General features: G+C 42.5%; 1 protein-coding gene across 4 annotated transcripts in view; it reads right to left on the bottom strand.

Moving 5' to 3' along the window:
• LOC110828943 (protein FAM13A) overlaps positions 1-21,999 on the bottom strand; it is a 132,575-nt gene that overhangs the window by 72,134 nt on the left and 38,442 nt on the right. The window contains exon 1 of one of the 4 annotated variants that reach the window (XM_087347441.1): positions 16,178-16,321. The exons of the other annotated variants lie outside the window; for them this stretch is intronic. The gene's annotated coding sequence lies outside the window, so the exon portion shown is untranslated. Of the gene's footprint in view, positions 1-16,177; positions 16,322-21,999 lie in introns of those variants that run through there. 4 annotated transcript variants of the gene reach the window in all.

Raw genomic sequence — 21,999 nt, 5'->3', positions numbered from 1 at the left:
TAGAGAACATCATTTAATATATTTTAAATATTTAAATGTTAATTATAGTAATATTTTAATATTTATATAGAAATTTTATTGTGATTAGACTAGCAAGATTTAAACAAATATATATTTATCACAATATGACGCAACTTTATCATCTCAATTCCACTAAATTGTCATAATTTTTCCAGCAATTTCATCCTTCAATTTACTCAATACTTTTTTAATGATCTGAAGCATTCTACTTACATTATCTTTAGTATGATCGCTCGTATCAAATTCCTGAAGCATTGGTTTCATATCTTCATAAGAACCGCCGTTTGAACATGGTAAATATAAAGTCAGTATCTTGGTATCACAGCTTTAAACTACTTAGATATTTTCTCTTCATCATCCGACTAACTATAGGCTATTCCAACTAAGATCAGAGGCGGTCAAAACAAATTTCCCTCCCCTCTCACTCCTTTTGAAACACGTGGTAGCAATATTACTGTCTGTCCTGCAAACATACGCTGCTATCATTCAGGTACTTTCTCTATTACTGTAATTCTCTCTGCCTAATACATTAAAATATAATGTAATTAAATAAAATTAAGTTAGGAACAAATTAAAAAATAACTGTTGACTTCAGAAGAAGTACTGTTACAAGTCACAGAACTCACGAAATAATGTTTTCCTAATGGGTAGTCCGTCAACTGGCTGTTGAACGCGCTGTTCCAATAGATATACACCCACCCCAAATCGTTTGTACAGAAAGAACTTAAGCAGCGTGTATAACTGTTAACATCAAGCACTATTTATGTAACAAGTTCTTGCTAAAATTACGCTCCAAACCATTATCGCTGCAAACAATAAAATAATTGCTATTGCATTATTACTTTTTAACAAAAAAAGTGATACGAAATGACACCGGACGAGGGACAAGGTTAGGAAGCGGTAAGAGACCTTCCCCTTACGCGACTTTGTTTACGTCGCCTCTCATCTTACAGGGACGAAATATAATTCCCTGATAGCAGAACTCGTAGGTCAAACTCCATGGAGCAAAGTCCTTCTTGAGAAGCTAATAGTCGCTCAGCTAGTCAAGAAATTCTCCGTCCTCTACGGAATCCCCATGTCCGTTCTTGTATCCGCAGCAGCTCGCCAGTGGTACCAACCGCTACGCAAAGCAACCAAGATCTCCCATTAGATTTCTATACGATCCATTGTAATACTACTACCCTGCCATCTAGGGCTTCGTCTTTTAGGAACTCTCTTCTGTACAGGCTGAGCGATTCGATGAGGTGCACGGAGTGAGTATGACAATGACTTTGAAGTTGCAATAACGAGTGATGAACAGGAAATTCAACACCAAGAAATACGTGTGTCAATGGCAACTGTGCACATTAAAATACCGAGGTCAAGGTTGTACGCAGTGCGGGCAGATCGATACAGCGCGTGGTCACGTGATGTAAGCGAACAGCTGGCGTCCTAATTCCGGTCGTTCCCTGGTTATTGGTTGTTGTGTGGTTCCCATAACAACTGTTTATTCAAAACGCGTTAAGCAGATACACCAAAATGTCTGCCTAATTTAAAAGAAGACGAACAATTGTCAGTGGAACCACGGTTCCGGAGAATTAGACGTAAATACGTCTATACGGAAAGGAAGTTTATATATTGGCTTTATTCTAAATATTTCCTTTATACATGCTTTACAATTGAGTAAAGATTGATTAAGACTTTGCTTATTTAACTTGAATTAGTTACGCTTAAGATTGGTCTGTGGTAGCTGAATGTAATGTAATGTAATGTAAGGTAATGTAATGTAAGGTAATGTAAGGTAAGGTAAGGTAATGTAATGTAATGTAATGTATTGTATTGTAAGGTAAGGTAAGGTAAGGTAAGGTAAGGTAATGTAATGTATTGTAAGGTAAGGTAAGGTAATGTAATGTAATGTATTGTATTGTAAGGTAAGGTAATGTAATGTAATGTATTGTATTGTAAGGTAAGGTAAGGTAATGTAAGGTAAGGTAATGTAATGTAAGGTAAGGTAATGTAATGTTTCCTAGGTAACAACAATTCCGAGTAAACATGACGTTTCCTAGGTAACCAGGTTACACTTTTACGTTTCCCTTTTTCGCCGAATGACCCTTCAATATAGACGTATTTACGTCAAAAAGTGAAAACTGATGACGTCGACGGCCTTTCTGAGACATGCGACAACGTTGAAGGTTCCACTGGACACACAAAAGGCCTGCATTTAACCAGAATTTGACGCCAGGCCCTCTCAGTTAACAATCTGCTCCCGTTATTGTGGTTCTGAGTGAATTCCTCAACAAGAACCTGCCTCTCATCAAAACATCGATTGCAACAAAGCGGTCGACAAATGTTATTCGATAGAACAACCACAACACTGAGAATGTTACCGCTCTGTTTCACAGCCTTTGAACTTTGTTCAAAACAGAGGCCTCCTGCAAACCGGTTGAGATCTGATCCGCCTGTTTCAGATTTCGTGGCCTCTAAAAATAATCCAAATCAAACATACGTTGGTTCTCTCTTTGAGCGACAAGGTGTGACATGCAATGCGAGCGCAGTGTCCTTTGACGATGATCATTCACTTTCCTCGTTTCGGAAGGTCCGATGTTAGGCTGCTAACAGATTTCAACAGTTCCATGGTCTTCACGTGATCCTCCGAGGCGCTGAGACATGGCCTTTCTATCAAAATACAGGGAGGACACAGATTAAGGGACTCTGACCAAAGAGATGTAAAGAAACACGAGACACGCAGACAGAAGACGCTAATGTTCTCGTCATTACGAGGTGCGATCGGAAAGTTTCAAGACTGTGTCAATAGAGGGCGAATAGAATGTAGTACGAGCTTCTGCCGCTAGGGGGTGCGGCCTACATTCATAGTGAATCAGTGTGCCAGCCGGCATCATCGAATTAGCATTTGTTTCTTAGTTACGGGCGTTTTGGTAGTGCATTACACCGGCCCTCCTGCGATTTCGGAATGGCGTGTGCATCAAATTTTGCCTAAGACTCGCCAAAACGGCTACGGAAACCTATGAAATGCTAAAGCAAGCATTTGGGGAGTCCGCAATGGGTCGTGCACAAACTTTTGTGTGGCATTCACGTTTTAAAAATGGCCGAACCTCTGTCGATGATGACGAGCGTTCTGGACGACCATCTTCGAGCACAACGCCCGAAAATGTTACGAATATTCGGCAGGCCATTCACGAAGATCGACGTCGTACCATCAACGACTTGTGCGACATTGTTGGGATAGGCTATGGGACCTGTCAGCTGATTCTAAAGGAAGAACTCCACATGCGACGCATCCTGTCTGAGGACCAGAAGCAGAATCGACTTCTCGTTTGTCAGGAGCTCAAAGATCTTGCAAGAACCGCACCCAACTTCCTTTCTAAGCTCCGTGTGACTTCTTACTCTTCCCAAAGATGAAAATTCAGCTAAAGGGAAGGAGATTTGAGACGATAGAAGAGATTCAGGCAGAATCGCAGATGGTGCTTGACAGGCTGACAAAGAAAGATTTCCAGGGATGCTTCCAGGCTTGGCAGCGGCGCTGGGATCGTTGTGTTCACTCCCAGGGGAACTACTTCGAGGGTGATGGATGAATTTAATACCTGAGATAAGTGTACGGGTTTTTATACGCGCAGTCTGGAAACCTTCCGATCGCACCTCGTATGTTGAACTTCTTGAAGGCAGTACAAAATGCCTACTGGACCTAGTAGACTTCACAGGAAGGCCCTCCGTCTGTCGCGGCCTCCTCCAGGTCACGTGAAAGCCTGTCTGTATTTTCCTGTGATCTCCATTTCTTTGCGTTCCAGTTCTCGGTAAGAAGCTCTGAGCGGACGGCGCGGGTCGGATCTTGTCGGCTTGTGGGAACTGAAGTCTTCACGGCGAGGTTTAAGTTTCGACTGAGTTGTTGCACCGCGCAGGCTTTTAATTTAAGTCTTTACTAAACTTCAAAAACCTATGTTACAAGATCCACTAAATGTCTGGAACTGAACACGCCAACTACTGAACTGCTGGATCGCACTTCGAAAGCTCTCGACACTGACCTTCTCTTATGGGAACATCTACGGTAGTCGCGAGCCCATCAGGAGAACAGGATATCTCGTTTCTTCGCAATTACTCGATGTTATGAACTTCAGCACAGCAAAATTCTGGTTGCGACTTACCTTGGCTCGTTCCGAATACTTACAAGTATTAATGACACATTTCTAATAGCAAATGAAGGTTTATCTTAACAGAAATACGCTACAGTGTTTATATTTCCGGTCTAGCGGTTAGAACGCTGGCCTTGTAATCCTGGGGTCTCGGGTTCGATTCCCGGCTGTGCCCGAATTTATAACTTGTGTTGGGCAAGGCCGTGGTCTAGGCAACACGGAGTTTTCCTCCGTGGCATCCCAACAATTACTCCATTCACACACAGAAGAAGGCAATGGCAAACCACTTCTGGATCATCTGCCAAGAACGTATATGAACAGGTCCCAGTCCGAGAAAAGGATGGAAGGATCCTGTTCATATGGACCTGTCGTCAGACAGAACACTAAATAATAATAAGATGAGGTGGTCTAGCGGTTAGAACGCTGGCCTTGTAATCCTGGGGTCTAGGGTTCGATTCCCGGCGGTGCCCGAATTTATAACTTGTGTTTGGCAAGGCCTTGGTCTAGGCAACACGGAGTTTTCCTCCGTGGTATCCCAACAATTACTCCATTCACACACAGAAGAAGGCAATGGCAAACCACTTCTGGATCATCTGCCAAGAACGTATATGAACAGGTCCCAGTCCGAGAAAAGGATGGAAGGATCCTGTTCATATGGACCTGTCGTCAGATAGAACACTAAATAATAATAATAAAAAAAATCATCATCAACAAGGGCCAAAACGCTGATGTAATTCATGAATCATTCCGAATCAGAAACATGATTAACCCACTGAAGCAAAGTTCGTCTAAATATTATTTCAGAATTCAGTCCGCAACACAAAGAATAAACCATTAAAATTATCAGCTGACTAATGTTGTATGAGGAAATAATCCCGTGTGTAAGATTTGAGATTTCACAGCGGTGACGATGTTCGACTGAGTTCTGGTATCTACCGAACAGTCCGCGCGAAGCCAGAAACCAGGTTATCATTGAAAGAATCCGTTTATACCGAGAATTATACTGAAACCGTAGGTGCGATCGGAAAGTTTACAGACTGCGCGTATAAAAACCCGTACACTCATCTCAGGTATTAAATTCATCCATCACCCTCGAAGTACTTCCCCTGGGAGTGAACACAACGATCCCAGCGCCGCTGCCAAGCCTGGAAGCATCCCTGGAAATCTTTCTTTGTCAGCCTGTCAAGCACCATCTGCGATTCTGCCTGAATCTCTTCTATCGTCTCAAATCTCCTTCCCTTTAGCTGAATTTTCATCTTTGGGAAGAGGAAGAAGTCACACGGAGCTTAGAAAGGAAGTTGGGGTCGGTTTTTGCAAGATCTTTGAGCTCCTGACAAACGAGAAGTCGATTCTGCTTCTGGTCCTCAGACAGGAGCCTTGGCGTCGCATGTGGAGTTCTTCCTTTAGAATCAGCTGACAGGTCCCATAGCCTATCCCAACAATGTCGCACAAGTCGTTGATGGTACGACGTCGATCTTCGTAACATTTTCGGGCGTTATGCTCGAAGATGGTCGTCCAGAACGCTCGTCATCATCGACAGAGGTTCGGCCATTTTTAAAACGTGAATGCCACACAAAAGTTTGTGCACGACCCATTGCGGACTCCCCAAATGCTTGCTTTAGCATTTCATAGGTTTCCGTAGCCGTTTTGGCGAGTCTTTGGCAAAATTTGATGCACACGCCATTCCGAAATCGCAGGAGGGTCGGTGTAATGCACTACCAAAACGCCCGTAACTAAGAAACAAATGCTAATTCGATGATGCCGGCTGGTACACTGATTCACTATGAATGTAGGCCGCACACCCTAGCGGCAGAAGCTCGCACTACATCCGGTTCGCCCTCTATTGACACAGTCTTGAAACTTTCCGATCGCACCTCGTAAATATAAAAGCAACTGACACTGGGTTTCAAAGTTAACAGTTGCAGATGTTCCGTTAAAACACATTTACTAATTCGATTGAATTTTATACAATACTTCTCTTCGAAGTTATAAGCCATCTTGCAGTCTCCAATAACTGCAGAACGCATAATATTTGGCCATTAGTTGATCGATAGGTAGGAATCCACACTGACGATATCCAAATTTCTTCGTTGTACGCAATGTCCTTGAAAGAAAACTTTTTGGATAACATTTTGTACCATCAGAGAGATATTCATCGTTAACTACTACAAGTCTGTTTTGTCTCTACTTCATAAATAGGTTCGTTCCAGCATTGAATTTGAAAAGGTGCAGAAGATAATCTGGGCGGAACTCATGACGCCTCATGTCGTGTTTACGAGCAGCTCATTTAGGCACATTAAATTCAAAAATTATTCAAACTGATGCGTCTTCACACTCAAGGAAGTGAACCGGCGACATCTTCTTTGAGATCAGTTTACGTGAACCAGCGATGTCGTTGATCGAGGCCGTGAACATTTCCCGTGAGTCGAGTCCCGCCTTATCGACGGAACCAATAAACACCGAGATGAAGATTTCTGTCTTCTGGGTTGTTGCGCCGTGTAGTCTGGTCGATGTTAACCAACGTTTCAGAGGTCATACTGCCTCCGTCATCAGAGTATGAAGATTTCTGTCTTCTGGGTTGTTGCGCCGTGTAGTCTGGTCGACGTTTACCAACGTTTCAGAGGTCATACTGCCTCCGTCATCAGAGTATGAAGATTTCTGTCTTCTGGGTTGTTGCGCTGTGTAGTCTGGTCGATGTTTACCAACGTTTCAGAGGTCATACTGCCTCCGTCATCAGAGTATGAAGATTTCTGTCTTCTGGGTTGTTGCGCTGTGTAGTCTGGTAGATGTTTACCAACGTTTCAGAGGTCATACTGCCTCCGTCATCAGAGTATGAAGATTTGTGTCTTCTGGGTTGTTGCGCTGTGTAGTCCAGTCGATGTTTACCTACGTTTCAGGGGTCATACTGCCTCCGTCATCAGAGTATGAAGATTTCTGTCTTCTGGGTTGTTGCGCTGTGTAGTCTGGTCGATGTTAACCAACATTTCAGAGGTCATACTGCCTCCATCATCAGAGTATGAAGATTTCTGTCTTCTGGGTTGTTGCGCTGTGTAGTCTGGTCGATGTTTACCAACGTTTCAGAGGTCATACTGCCTCCGTCATCAGAGTATGAAGATTTCTGTCTTCTGGGTTGTTGCGCCGTGTAGTCTGGTAGATGTTTACCGACGTTTCAGAGGTCATACTGCCTCCGTCATCAGAGTATGAAGATTTCTGTCTTCTGTGTTGTTGCGTCGTGTAGAATGGTAGATGTTTACCAACGTTTCAGAGGTCATACTGCCTCCGTCATCAGGTCGATGTTTTTTTATACATGGCAGGAGATTAATATGCATAGGATGATACTGTCTGTAGTGGCATGATGCTTATTACAAATTTCTGTAAAACGCGTAGGCAATTCATAAAAGCAATTTCGCAACAAGCTCGCCTCATCCACACGGACATTATTACGTAATAAGTCATGCTCTGTGTCAATGCAGTTCTAAAACAACGGCCACATGTCACGAGGTCCGTCTTTGGACATGAATATTGAAAGGCTGTGGCCCATGGATTACTCAGCATTACTCTTGTTACGTCACTCAAGTGAAGAAGTGGTCAGTCAAATAACCCGAGGAACTTATCACTGATGGCGTCTCTTTAATAGAAACAATGAGACGATTTGCTGTTAGCGACGAAGGCCACACTCACATACGACCGTCTGATCATTTGTCATCAGCGGAAAACAAATCAATGAAAAGTGCTGCTTCCATCGTCAGGGTGATGATGAAGGTAGCAAAGACCTCTGAAACGTTGGTAAACATCGACCAGACTACACGACACAACAACACAGAAGACAGAAATCTTCATACTCTGATGACGGAGGCAGTATGACCTCTGAAACGTCGGTAAACATCTACCAGACTACACGGCGCAACAACGCAGAAGATAGAAATCTTCATACTCTGATGACGGAGGCAGTATGACCTCTGAAACGTTGGTAAACATCGACCAGACTACACGGCGCAACAACGCAGAAGATAGAAATCTTCATACTCTGATGACGGAGGAAGTATGACCTCTGAAACGTTGGTAAACATCGACCAGACTACACAGCGCAACAACCCAGAAGACAGAAATCTTCATACTCTGATGACGGAGGAAGTATGACCTCTGAAACGTTGGTTAACATCGACCAGACTACACAGCGCAACAACCCAGAAGACAGAAATCTTCATACTCTGATGACGGAGGCAGTATGACCTCTGAAACGTTGGTTAACATCGACCAGACTACACAGCGCAACAACCCAGAAGACAGAAATCTTCATACTCTGATGATGGAGGCAGTATGACCTCAGAAACGTTGGTTAACATCGACCAGACTACACAGCGCAACAACCCAGAAGACAGAAATCTTCATACTCTGATGACGGAGGCAGTATGACCTCTGAAACGTTGGTAAACATCTACCAGACTACACAGCGCAACAACCCAGAAGACAGAAATCTTCATACTCTGATGATGGAGGCAGTATGACCTCAGAAACGTTGGTTAACATCGACCAGACTACACAGCGCAACAACCCAGAAGACAGAAATCTTCGTACTCTGATGATGGAGGCAGTATGACCTCAGAAACGTTGGTTAACATCGACCAGACTACACAGCGCAACAACCCAGAAGACAGAAATCTTCATACTCTGATGATGGAGGCAGTATGACCTCAGAAACGTTGGTTAACATCGACCAGACTACACAGCGCAACAACCCAGAAGACAGAAATCTTCATACTCTGATGACGGAGGCAGTATGACCTCTGAAACGTTGGTAAACATCTACCAGACTACACAGCGCAACAACCCAGAAGACAGAAATCTTCATACTCTGATGATGGAGGCAGTATGACCTCAGAAACGTTGGTTAACATCGACCAGACTACACAGCGCAACAACCCAGAAGACAGAAATCTTCGTACTCTGATGATGGAGGCAGTATGACCTCAGAAACGTTGGTAAACATCGACCAGACTACACAGCGCAACAACCCAGAAGACAGAAATCTTCATACTCTGATGATGGAGGCAGTATGACCTCTGAAACGTTGGTAAACATCGACCAGACTACACAGCGCAACAACCCAGAAGACAGAAATCTTCATACTCTGATGATGGAGGCAGTATGACCTCAGAAACGTTGGTTAACATCGACCAGACTACACAGCGCAACAACCCACAAGACAGAAATCTTCGTACTCTGATGATGGAGGCAGTATGACCTCTGAAACGTTGGTAAACATCTACCAGACTACACGGCGCAACAACCCAGAAGACATAAATCTTCATACTCTGACAACAGAGGCAGTATGACCTCTGAAACGTTGGTAAACATCTACCAGACTACACAGCGCAACAACCCAGAAGACAGAAATCTTCGTACTCTGATGATGGAGGCAGTATGACCTCTGAAACGTAGGTAAACATCTACCAGACTACACGGCGCAACAACCCAGAAGACGGAAATCTTCATACTCTGATGACCTCTGAAATGTTGGTCAACATCGACCAGACTACACAGCGCAACAACCGAGAAGACAGAAATCTTATACTCTGATGATGGAGGCAGTATGACCTCTGAAACGTCGGTAAACATCTACCAGACTACACGGCGCAACAACCCAGAAGACAGAAATCTTCATACTCGCCGCTGTGAAAACCTCGAATCCTCTAGTTACTTCCTGCCTCTCAAGTCCAAATATTCTCAGTTCTCTGTTTCCACACACCGTCAAAGCGAGGCACAGAGCTGAGCTCAACATCCGTACAGCTCTGTATATTTTAATCTCGTCGACTAGGGGGCACATGATCCAGCCTTATCGACGATATTTTAAATGCTATTATCTGCTCACTGCTGTAGTTGCAACAGATTTCGTAGAGCTTTAAAACAAAGTACGAATGTTGTGCCGAAAACTTGGTACAGAAACATGTCCTGCTGTCTTCGAGAGTTTACCGCTTGGTGGAAGATGATCAGTGATCGAACTACTTTTGTCCTCGTCGACGTGTGAAACTGAAGTATAAAACCATGCACAAACGTCTTTCAGTTTAACGACTCTTAACAACTGATGGCACGACAGTCAGTTTGCTTCTAATACGATTTCTTACTAGTCTGGCTTCAGATAAAGCCATGGCAATACCAAGGAACGCCCTTAAACGGTTTAACAGTATGATGACGGCGTACACATTTGAGGCACAAGACAGAAGCACGAGCAAATTGATGAAAACTGCATAATTTAACTATGTCAGCGTCTAATATATCTTAACGTCACGTTTAAAAGTGATTATTAGAGCACGAAATACGAGGTGCGATCGGAAAGTTTCAAGACTGTGTCAATAGAGGGCGAACCGGATGTAGTACGAGCTTCTGCCGCTAGGGGGTGCGGCCTACATTCATAGTGAATCACTGTGCCAGCCGGCATCATCGAATTAGCATTTGTTTCTTAGTTACGGGCGTTTTGGTAGTGCATTACACCGACCATCCTGCGATTTCGGAATGGCGTGTGCATCAAATTTTGCCAAAGACTCGCTAAAACGGCTACGGAAACCTATGAAATGCTAAAGCAAGCATTTGGGGAGTCCGCAATGGGTCGTGCACAAACTTTTGTGTGGCATTCACGTTTTAAAAATGGCCGAACCTCTGTCGATGATGACGAGCGTTCTGGACGACCATCTTCGAGCACAACGCCCGAAAATGTTACGAAGATCGACGTCGTACCATCAACGACTTGTGCGACATTGTTGGGATAGGCTATGGGACCTGTCAGCTGATTCTAAAGGAAGAACTCCACATGCGACGCATCCTGTCTGAGGACCAGAAGCAGAATCGACTTGACTTCTCGTTTGTCAGGAGCTCAAAGATCTTGCAAGAACCGACCCCAACTTCCTTTCTAAGCTCCGTGTGACTTCTTCCTCTTCCCAAAGATGAAAATTCAGCTAAAGGGAAGGAGATTTGAGACGATAGAAGAGATTCAGGCAGAATCGCAGATGATGCTTGACAGGCTGACAAAGAAAGATTTCCAGGGATGCTTCCAGGCTTGGCAGCGGCGCTGGGATCGTTGTGTTCACTCCCAGGGGAACTACTTCGAGGGTGATGGATGAATTTAATACCTGAGATAAGTGTACGGGTTTTTATACGCGCAGTCTGGAAACCTTCCGATCGCACCTCGTATGAGAGACTACAAAACTCGGGTCAAATGAGAGTTTAATTCTCGCTCCGAATTCTAATCAGTTCCCCCACCACATCCCGAACACCAATGTCCTTCATAGAAATAAGCGTAGTGTATGGACCGGGGCACAGACAATGAAGGCTCGGGATCGAGTCCAGGTCAATCCACGTGGGATTTGTGGTTGAGAAACTGTCACAGGTTTTTCTCGAGTCCTTTCGATTTCCCCTGTCAATATCATTCCACCGCTGCTCCAGTCCTTTTTTCATCTCAGTTACAAGCCCAGTTTCACGTCGACCTCACAGCAACAACGACAAGGGATTGAAAAGGGAAATTGATCAGAACCACCCCTCGCCCACCCCACATCAATACGGCACTATACAGAGCTCTTCATGACCAAAATAAACCCTCAGTGTCGTTAAAATGTCTTGCCGTAGGAGTTACCTTCGATTCAACATTAAACGGGCAGTTTTATGGCTTTATAAATTAATGCGAGTGTATACGCTGAAAAGAAAGATTAAGGTTCGGTATATATTCACTGAAATGATCTCCACCCAAAGCAGCCTTCACTCCGAAACATTAATTCCCGTTAAGCAAGATTCATAAATAAACTTCACAGAGTAGAATCCTAATCCAGAGACTGGTAGTCGCTCAGAACTGCGCCTTACATACAACCATTACGTCCACTAATATATTTTCAAAAGCCTCCAAAATACCCCTATATTTCCCCACAACCTAAAGTTCCATTTTTAAAGAACCATTTTAATATTATCCTCTCATCACACCTAGGTTTTCAAACGTGTCTCTTCAGATTCTCCGACTAATACTTGTATTCATTTAACATGCGTGCTACATGCCCCGTCTACTTCACACTCCTTGCTTTCATCACCCTTACTACTATTTGGTGAAGACCACAAATCATGGCTACGGGCTGGACGACCGGGGTTCGATCCCCGACGGGAGCAGAAGATTTCTCCTCTAGACCGTATCCAGCCTCATATCCAAGCGCGGCCGAGGCGTGATGTTCATCACTCACCCCCATCTAGTGCCGAGATCAAGAATGAGTAGGAGCTATACCTTCTCTCCTCCCAAGCGCCTACATGGCGTGTAGTGGGACGGATTTATTGTCCTCCATTGTGGTGACGAGGCACGAACATACACGCGGGTGATAAAAGGTTGAAGACCACTGGTCTAGGCAACACGGAGACTTCCTCCGTGGCATCCCAACAATTACTCCATTCACACACAGAAGAAGGCAATGGCTAACCACTTCTGGACCATCTGCCAAGAACGTATATGAACAGGTCCCAGTCCGAGAAAAGGATGGAAGGATCCTGTTCATATGGACCTGTCGTCAGACAGAACACTAAATAAAATAAATAAATAAATTATTCAGAAATAGCCACGGTGGTCTAGCGGTCAGAACGCTGGCCTTGTAATCCTGGGGGTCTCGGGTTCGATTCCCGGCGGTGCCCGAATTTATAACTTGTGTTGGGCAAGGCCGTGGTCTAGGCAACACGGAGTTTTCCTCCGTGGCATCCCAACAATTACTCCATTCACACACAGAAGAAGGCAATGGCAAACCACTTCTGGATCATCTGCCAAGAACGTATATGAACAGGTCCCAGTCCGAGAAAAGGATGGAAGGATCCTGTTCATATGGACCTGTCGTCAGACAGAACACTAATAATAATAAGATGAGGTGGTCTAGCGGTCAGAACGCTGGCCTTGTAATCCTGGGGGTCTCGGGTTCGATTCCCGGCGGTGCCCGAATTTATAACTTGTGTTGGGCAAGGCCGTGGTCTAGGCAACACGGAGTTTTCCTCCGTGGCATCCCAACAATTACTCCATTCACACACAGAAGAAGGCAATGGCTAACCACTTCTGGACCATCTGCCAAGAACGTATATGAACAGGTCCCAGTCCGAGAAAAGGATGGAAGGATCCTGTTCATATGGACCTGTCGTCAGACAGAACACTAAATAAAAAATAACCCACTGGTACAGGAGCCTTTATTTCAATGACGCATCGGTCACGAGTCAATCCTCTGGCTAAAGTCTTAAAAATAACGTTAAACAACGACAACTACTGGAATCCAATTGTGTCCTAGAATACTCAAAATTTAAAATGGTGATGAATGACCCATTAATGCCGTTCCGCTAGAAAGACCAGTCTGAACTAAGGCATCATTCAGCGGGCATGAATCTTTAAGCAACGCGTCCCCGTGCACGAACGATTGAGACCTCAGCCTCTAGCGTGTTTCGTGCAGGCCATGTGCAGAATCAGACCCCACCCCCAAGAGTTAATGGGGATGACACATTATTAATTTATCGGAACTGTCGTGAACAAGTTGACTGGAGTAAGTGACGATAATGAGCGCAAGACATTCTAAAGAAAGACCCGAAGTCAGTAATGATTTATTTATACAAAAGAAAGAAAAAGAATCTATTTTGGGCGAGCATTTGTTGCATTTATCCGGACTCTTCCGGGTTTAAATTTCGATCCGGAGACCTGCTCTCTCCTGACAGGTTTTTCGACGTCTTCCATTGCCCGTCCGGGCTCTGAAAGCAGACTGTCTTTCACGCCCACACCTCCAATTCATTCATTACTACTTATAACTTAACAGAATCGACCAGTAGAAGCGATAACCACGAGCAGAGACGATTTGTGAGTTATCAGATTTCTGCTAGGTTACAGCAAATCACTTTCTTCCTAGGATACGTCGATAAAATACCCCACTTGTTATGGAGATCACACATTCTAGAGCAGAGGTATTCAACCTTTTTTGTTCGCGTACCCCCAGATATAATTTCTCTTCAACTTTATACCCCCAAAGTCGTTGGTGTATAATTCAAGTTATACATAGTATATAATCTACATCTAAAATCAATTAAATAAATTACATTACCGATTATTCAATGTTTATCATAAAATAATATTTTTTTTTTAAATTTCACGTACCCCCTAAGATGTCTTCGCGTACCCCAGGTTGAATACCACTGGTCTAGAGCCCCCAGCGACTGTTATAAACCCGCTAACACGTGATTGCAATACTTCGTAGGAATATTTTAACAAGACTCATTCTTACAGCACACGTATCAAAGATCCCAAACATAACTCACAAACATCAGCACTCAATGGCTTAGGCACAATCGTCTTCTACCATTCTAATCACATAACGTCGCAATACAAACTTCAACACAAAGTTCCAACAAAATTTCGTCAAAATCCACCACAAATTGTCGAGTATTTCACAATTTCAGCATACAGACCGTCTACTATACGCCATTCCCAAAATAAGCCACGTTCTCTGTTCACTTACCGTAAAAAAACTACTACAAAGAAGACAAGAACAGTTATATAACCTTTTAATCGACTGATTATACGATGTTCTCGCAACAATTCAAGTAATTATAAACGAGAAGTAATTTGTTGATGTTACTACAACGTTTCTTATATGAGTCAATTACTGCTAAAAGATCCAGACAGACCTCGGCCTACCAGAACTGTGAACCAGATAACGAAGGCACTGGAAGGGTTCATGAGTTACACCAAAAGATCTGCACAATACACGGCTTAACCATGTTTCAACCTAAGTTCATTACAGTGGCGCACCCTATATTCATCCGAGTGAACCATTTTAATATGTTGATCGACACCTCTCATCCGGTGATGGTCCTATCGTTTAAAAACTATCCTATCGTTTAAACTCGAGATAGGAGACAGGAAGTAACTCTCAACAGACTACACAGACAGCCATCTTCTGAAAGCAAATTGTCAGCAAAACACGAGGAATAATCCCATACAACGAAGGAACGTTTAGCCACGGAACAAAGGAACAGACGGATAAAGATTATTCCAAAGCACATCATTTAAATTTCATTTTAATGAACAGTGTGGTTTATGTAAATACAGCACAGAAGTTTAATCAAACACTAGTACACAGCCAGATGAATATCTTAACCATTAAACATGACAATTCCGTGATCGCGGGGACCTCTCTTACACGGAACGAAAACCTTTGTTTACTTCCTTTAACGTATTACAATTAAACAGTGACAAACTAGTTAAAACTTAGCTCAGCTGGAGAACAAGTTCACGTTGAAACACGAAAGGAAACCGCTTATCGAAATACACAGCAACTAATTCAACTGTTCCTAGCCCACATCTAGTTTACAAAGAGAACACTAATACTACTTCAAGTCCTATTCCAAAATGGCTGACATCTTAGCAACAGCTACACTACATGCGGTTTGTTAGTACCACTTTAATGCTACGCGTAAGATAATTCAAATGTTTCTGAAATGCAATTTAACAGTAAAGTGTATAAACGTTTACAACGCTCTAAGATTTTTTTTTTTGGAAAATTGGTCTAAAGTCACGCACAGTTCAACTTTTCCCGGCTGCTAAACTGTATTATTGATTTATTCTACGAGGGAGAGAAGTCCTACTTTCCTCGGCGTGTCGTAACGTTTCCGAACGTACCGCCAATTACATCATACACTATCCCTTTTTCAGTAGCTTGTATTATTAAATAAACGAGCAGAAAACGGGTGTTTCCAAAACTACTTCACTGCGAATATATTTGACACATAAACATGCCCTAGATTAATCATACGTACGACACATAAACACTATTTGAAACACCAAATAAAATTATACATACAAAGCACATAAATATATCACAAAATCTAAATAAAATCTAAATGTTCGCACTTAAAAAAGAACAAATCAAATTATATTTAGTGGACAACTGTACCAACAGCTAAATCCAAAAAAATTTCCAAACTCTAAAACACGAAACCTCCGAGTAACATTTAAAAATATTATTATAATAAATGCAAACCTTTGTTGCGTATTCGATATTAACACCAGATCTTCCTCACTAATTAATCCGGCACCGTTTCTGACCACAGTCAATATTCGAATGGCGAGAAACTCGCCGAACACCAGCGGGGGAGAAATACGAATATTATCAAGTTCCTGGCGGCGCTCGGATCAATATTTACGCTTTTATCCACCAGCCAGTCGGGTTAATACGCATGCGCGAAGCGCCCATCGGTCGGCGCCACATCGCGATGCCATTTCTGTTGCGTGAAAGTAAAACTTATAAGTACAAGAAGACATGAAACGAGCGAGAATATCACGGAAATGAAAATGAGGTTTACGAATATTTTAACAAAATTTCGTCAAAATCCAACACAAATTGTCGAGGATTTCACAAATGCAGACGAAATAATGTTCGTATTATGAAAGTATGGACTAAGATGATATGGCTATTTATTTATTATATTTAGTGTTCTGTCTGACGACAGGTCCATATGAACAGGATCCTTCCATCCTTTTCTCGGACTGGGACCTGTTCATATACGTTCTTGGCAGATGATCCAGAAGTGGTTTGCCATTGCCTTCTTCTGTGTGTGAATGGAGTAATTGTTGGGATGCCACGGAGGAAAACTCCGTGTTGCCTAGACCACGGCCTTGCCCAACACAAGATATAAATTTCACAGCGGCGAGTATGAAGATTTCTGTCTTCTGGGTTGTTGCGCCCTGAAGACGGAGGCAGTATGACCTCTGAAACGTTGGTTAACATCTAACAAACTACACGGCGCAACAACCCAGAAGACAGAAATATTCATACTCTGATGACGGAGGCAGTATGACCTCTGAAACGTTGGTAAACATCGACCAGACTACACGGCGCAACAACCCAGAAGACAGAAATCTTCATACTCTGATGACGGAGGCAGTATGACCTCTGAAACGTTGGTAAACATCTACCAGACTACACAGCGCAACAACCCAGAAGACAGAAATCTTCATACTCTGATGACGGAGGCAGTATGACCTCTGAAACGTTGGTAAACATCTACCAGACTACACAGCGCAAGAACCCAGAAGACAGAAATCTTCATACTCTGATGACGGAGGCAGTATAACCTCTGAAACGTTGGTAAACATCTACCAGACTACACAGCGCAACAACCCAGAAGACAGAAATCTTCATACTCTGATGACGGAGGCAATATGACCTCTGAAACGTTGGTAAACATCTACCAGACTACACAGCGCAACAACCCAGAAGACAGAAATCTTCATACTCTGATGACGGAGGCAGTATGACCTCTGAAACGTTGGTAAACATCTACCAGACTACACAGCGCAACAACCCAGAAGACAGAAATCTTCATACTCTGATGACGGAGGCAGTATGACCTCTGAAACATTGGTTAACATCGACCAGACTACACAGCGCAACAACCGAGAGGACAGAAATCTTCATACTCTGATGACGGAGGCAGTATGACCTCTGAAACGTTGGTAAACATCGACCAGACTACACAGCGCAACAACCCAGAAGACAGAAACCTTCATACTCATCGCCCTGATGACGGAGGCAGTATGACCTCTGAAACGTTGGTAAACATCTACCAGACTACACAGCGCAACAACCCAGAAGACAGAAATCTTCATACTATGATGACGGAGGCAGTATGACCTCTGAAACGTTGGTAAACATCGACCAGACTACACGGCGCAACAACCCAGAAGACAGAAATCTTCATACTCTGATGACGGAGGCAGTATGACCTCTGAAACGTTTGTTAACATCGACCAGACTACACAGCGCAACAACCCAGAAGACAGCAATCTTCATACTCTGATGACGGAGGCAGTATGACCTCTGAAACGTTGGTAAACATCTACTAGACTACACGGCGCAACGACCCAGAAGACAGAAATCTTCATACTCTGATGACGGAGGCAGTATGACCTCTGAAACGTTGGTAAACATCGACCAGACTACACAGCGCAACAACCCAGAAGACAGAAATCTTCATACTCTGATGACGGAGGCAGTATGACCTCTGAAACGTTGGTAAACATCTACTAGACTACACGGCGCAACAACCCAGAAGACAGAAATCTTCACACTCTGACAATGGAGGCAGTATGACCTCTGAAACATTGGTAAACATCTACTAGACTACACGGCGCAACAACCCAGAAGACAGAAGTCTTCACACTCTGACAATGGAGGCAGTATGACCTCTGAAACGTTGGTAAACATCGACCAGACTACACAGCGCAACAACCCAGAGGACAGAAATCTTCATACTCTGATGACGGAGGCAGTATGACCTCTGAAACGTTGGTAAACATCGACCAGACTACACAGCGCAACAACCCAGAAGACAGAAATCTTCATACTCTGATGACGGAGGCAGTATGACCTCTGAAACGTTGGTAAACATCTACTAGACTACACGGCGCAACAACCCAGAAGACAGAAATCTTCACACTCTGACAATGGAGGCAGTATGACCTCTGAAACATTGGTAAACATCTACTAGACTACACGGCGCAACAACCCAGAAGACAGAAGTCTTCACACTCTGACAATGGAGGCAGTATGACCTCTGAAACGTTGGTAAACATCGACCAGACTACACAGCGCAACAACCCAGAAGACAGAAATCTTCATACTCTGATGACGGAGGCAGTATGACCTCTGAAACGTTGGTAAACATCTACTAGACTACACGGCGCAACAACCCAGAAGACAGAAGTCTTCACACTCTGACAATGGAGGCAGTATGACCTCTGAAACGTTGGTAAACATCGACCAGACTACACAGCGCAACAACCCAGAAGACAGAAATCTTCACACTCTGACAATGGAGGCAGTATGACCTCTGAAACATTGGTAAACATCTACTAGACTACACGGCGCAACAACCCAGAAGACAGAAGTCTTCATCACAAGACGTCATCCTTCCATGAGTTCCGACATTAAACTATTAAACTTTAATGAAGATATGTACAGTTTCTTTCAAAAGGAATTAAACTGGCGAGAGGGTAAAAGTGCTACAGATTCTGTACACGTAAAATCTACTGTAAGTAACTTCCCATTCACTCGGTTTCGAGATATTTCTGAACAACTCAGAAGCATCTTTTTATGACTCGCATTGTCGTTACATTCTCCTGACATGAATAATTCCATACGAATTCAACTCTTCATTTTGTAGTGTCTTTTATTTCAATTATGAACACATTTCGAATGACAAGACGTTCACTGAACCTATTATGGAAATATTAATCTAGCTCCTAATTATGACTGCCAATTTCCCTATAAACAAAACAAAATTTTATGTCCACTTAAATACGAACTACGACATACCAAGCTAAATACATAACAAATCAAGTATCTTAATAAGGTAAGTACCTCAATTTATGTGTAGGCGTACGCTTTCCTTAATATGGGTCAGTTATAAGCGCTGTTTCAATTTAAAGAACGTTTTAAGGATGTATCTGCCTACTCGTGCGTGGGCACTGATGTGTACGCTTATTATAATCAATTAAAAGAATCAGCTAATGATGATCAACGCAACAGAGATTTCATATATTCTTCCAGTCCCAAAAATCACATCGGTTCAAGTGTTCATGTTTTGACAGGGAACCAATTACGTTAAGTTTCCCATGTTAAGTAAAGAAACTATATCTTGGATAGGAATGACCTGCATCTCCCACATTTCGCAGTTACGGTCCTCAGAGGTCATTTAGACCAGTGATATTCAACCTGGGGTACGCGAAGACATCTTAGGGGGTACGTGAAATTTAAAAAAAATATATTATTTTATGATAAACACTGAATAATCAGTAATGTAATTTATTTAATTTATTTTAGATGTAGATTATACATTATGTATAACTTGAATTATACACCAACAACTTTGGGGGTACAAAGTTTAAGAGAAATTATATCTGAGGGGGTTTTATTTTACCCCCGGGGGTACGCGAAGACATCTTAGGGGGTACGTGAAATTTAAAAAATATATATATTATTTTATGATAAACACTGAATAATCAGTAATGTAATTTATTTAATTTATTTTAGATGTAGATTATATACTATGTATAACTTGAATTATACACCAACAACTTTGGGGGTACAAAGTTTAAGAGAAATTATATCTGGGGGTACGCGAACAAAAAAGGTTGAATACCACTGTTTTAGATCAGTGGTATTCAACCTGGGGTACGCGAAGACATCTTAGGGGGTACGTGAAATTTAAAAAAAATATATATTATTTTATGATAAACACTGAATAATCAGGGCCAGATTTAAGGTTAGCCACAAAAGAACCGGACGTAAGGACATTCGATTTGGGAGATTATATACAGTAAAACCACTCAAGATGGACACCCCTATATCCTGGACACCCCTTTATATTGGACACTTTTAATTGAAACCGGCGAACATACTATAATTTTACTCGTCCACAATACCCTGTATCTTGGACACCCCTATATCCTGGACACCCCTTTATATTGGACACTTTTAATTGAAACCGGCGAACATCCTATAATTTTACTCGTCCACAATACCCTGTATCTTGGACACCCCTATATCCTGGACACCCCTATATCCTGGACACCCCTTTATATTGGACACTTTTAATTGTAACCGGCGAATATCCTATAATTTTACATGTCCACAATACCCTGTATCTTGGACACCCCTATATCCTGGACACCCCTTTATATTGGACACTTTTAATTGTAACCGGCGAATATCCTATAATTTTACATGTCCACAATACCATATATCTTGGACACCTCCTTATCCTGGAACTTGAAACTCCCCTTTTGTTGTAAGTTGGACAGGTTCATGCACTTAACTTCGATGCTTTTCAGGGAAAGTTTTTCAGTTACATATTTTGTTATTTTGAATTTCTGACTGATGAATGCCTCCTCTCTAGAGGATTGTCTTATGGACATTGAACCCATCATTGGAATGCATTGCAATTGTTTAACTATTCTTTTGCTGAACCCTTAACTGGACTCCATCAGTACTGTGCTTGCATTTGAGTTCAGACTGCGTTAACAGAAATGGAATCTTTCTTTTTGCGATGGGGAAGCCAAAATTGGTAGAATAAACTTTAGAAAATGTTATTGAGGCTGGGGTGTAATGTGCAATGCATGGGAGTGGGCTTCAAAAGATTATTATTAATACTATTGTCATTAATTCTTAATTCAAGTAAGCCTACAGTAGTTAGTGTATGTAAGTAAATAGATTATATTGTCATTAGACCACAATCTGATTTTTCTCTTTCCTTCTATCTTGGACACCTCTGTAAGTTGGACACATTTTCGTTGAACCCCAAGTGTCCAACTTAGAGAGGTTTTATAACTTGAATTATACACAAGTACAAAGTTGAAGAGAAATTATATCTGGGGGGGGGGTTATTTTACGCCCGGGGGTACGCGAAGACATCTTAGGGGGTACGTGAAATTTAAAAAAAAATATATTATTTTATGATAAACACTGAATAATCAGTAATGTAATTTATTTAATTTATTTTAGATGTAGATTATATACTATGTATAACTTGAATTATACACCAACAACTTTGAGGGTACAAAGTTGAAGAGAAATTATATCTGGGGGTACGCGAACAAAAAAAGGTTGAATACCACTGAGCTAGAAGACACTCGGTAACCCACCGTAGCTGAACAGTGTCGTTCCATATGACAAGGCTAGTTTATCCAGGCGAATGCTGCGTTTGTATCTCATAATAAGTTCCTATCACCTTCTCCTATATATTTTGGAGCGCGGGACACAGGCTATAAACTTTACTCATTCAGGATGCAAACTGAACTGAC

This window comes from Zootermopsis nevadensis, unplaced genomic scaffold (genome assembly GCF_977971745.1).
Source record: "Zootermopsis nevadensis isolate Lab colony 2312 unplaced genomic scaffold, Znev_1.0 Znev_ptg000011l, whole genome shotgun sequence".
In the NCBI taxonomy this organism is placed as follows: domain Eukaryota; kingdom Metazoa; phylum Arthropoda; class Insecta; order Blattodea; family Termopsidae; genus Zootermopsis; species Zootermopsis nevadensis.
This window is presented reverse-complemented; position numbering and strand designations above follow the sequence as displayed.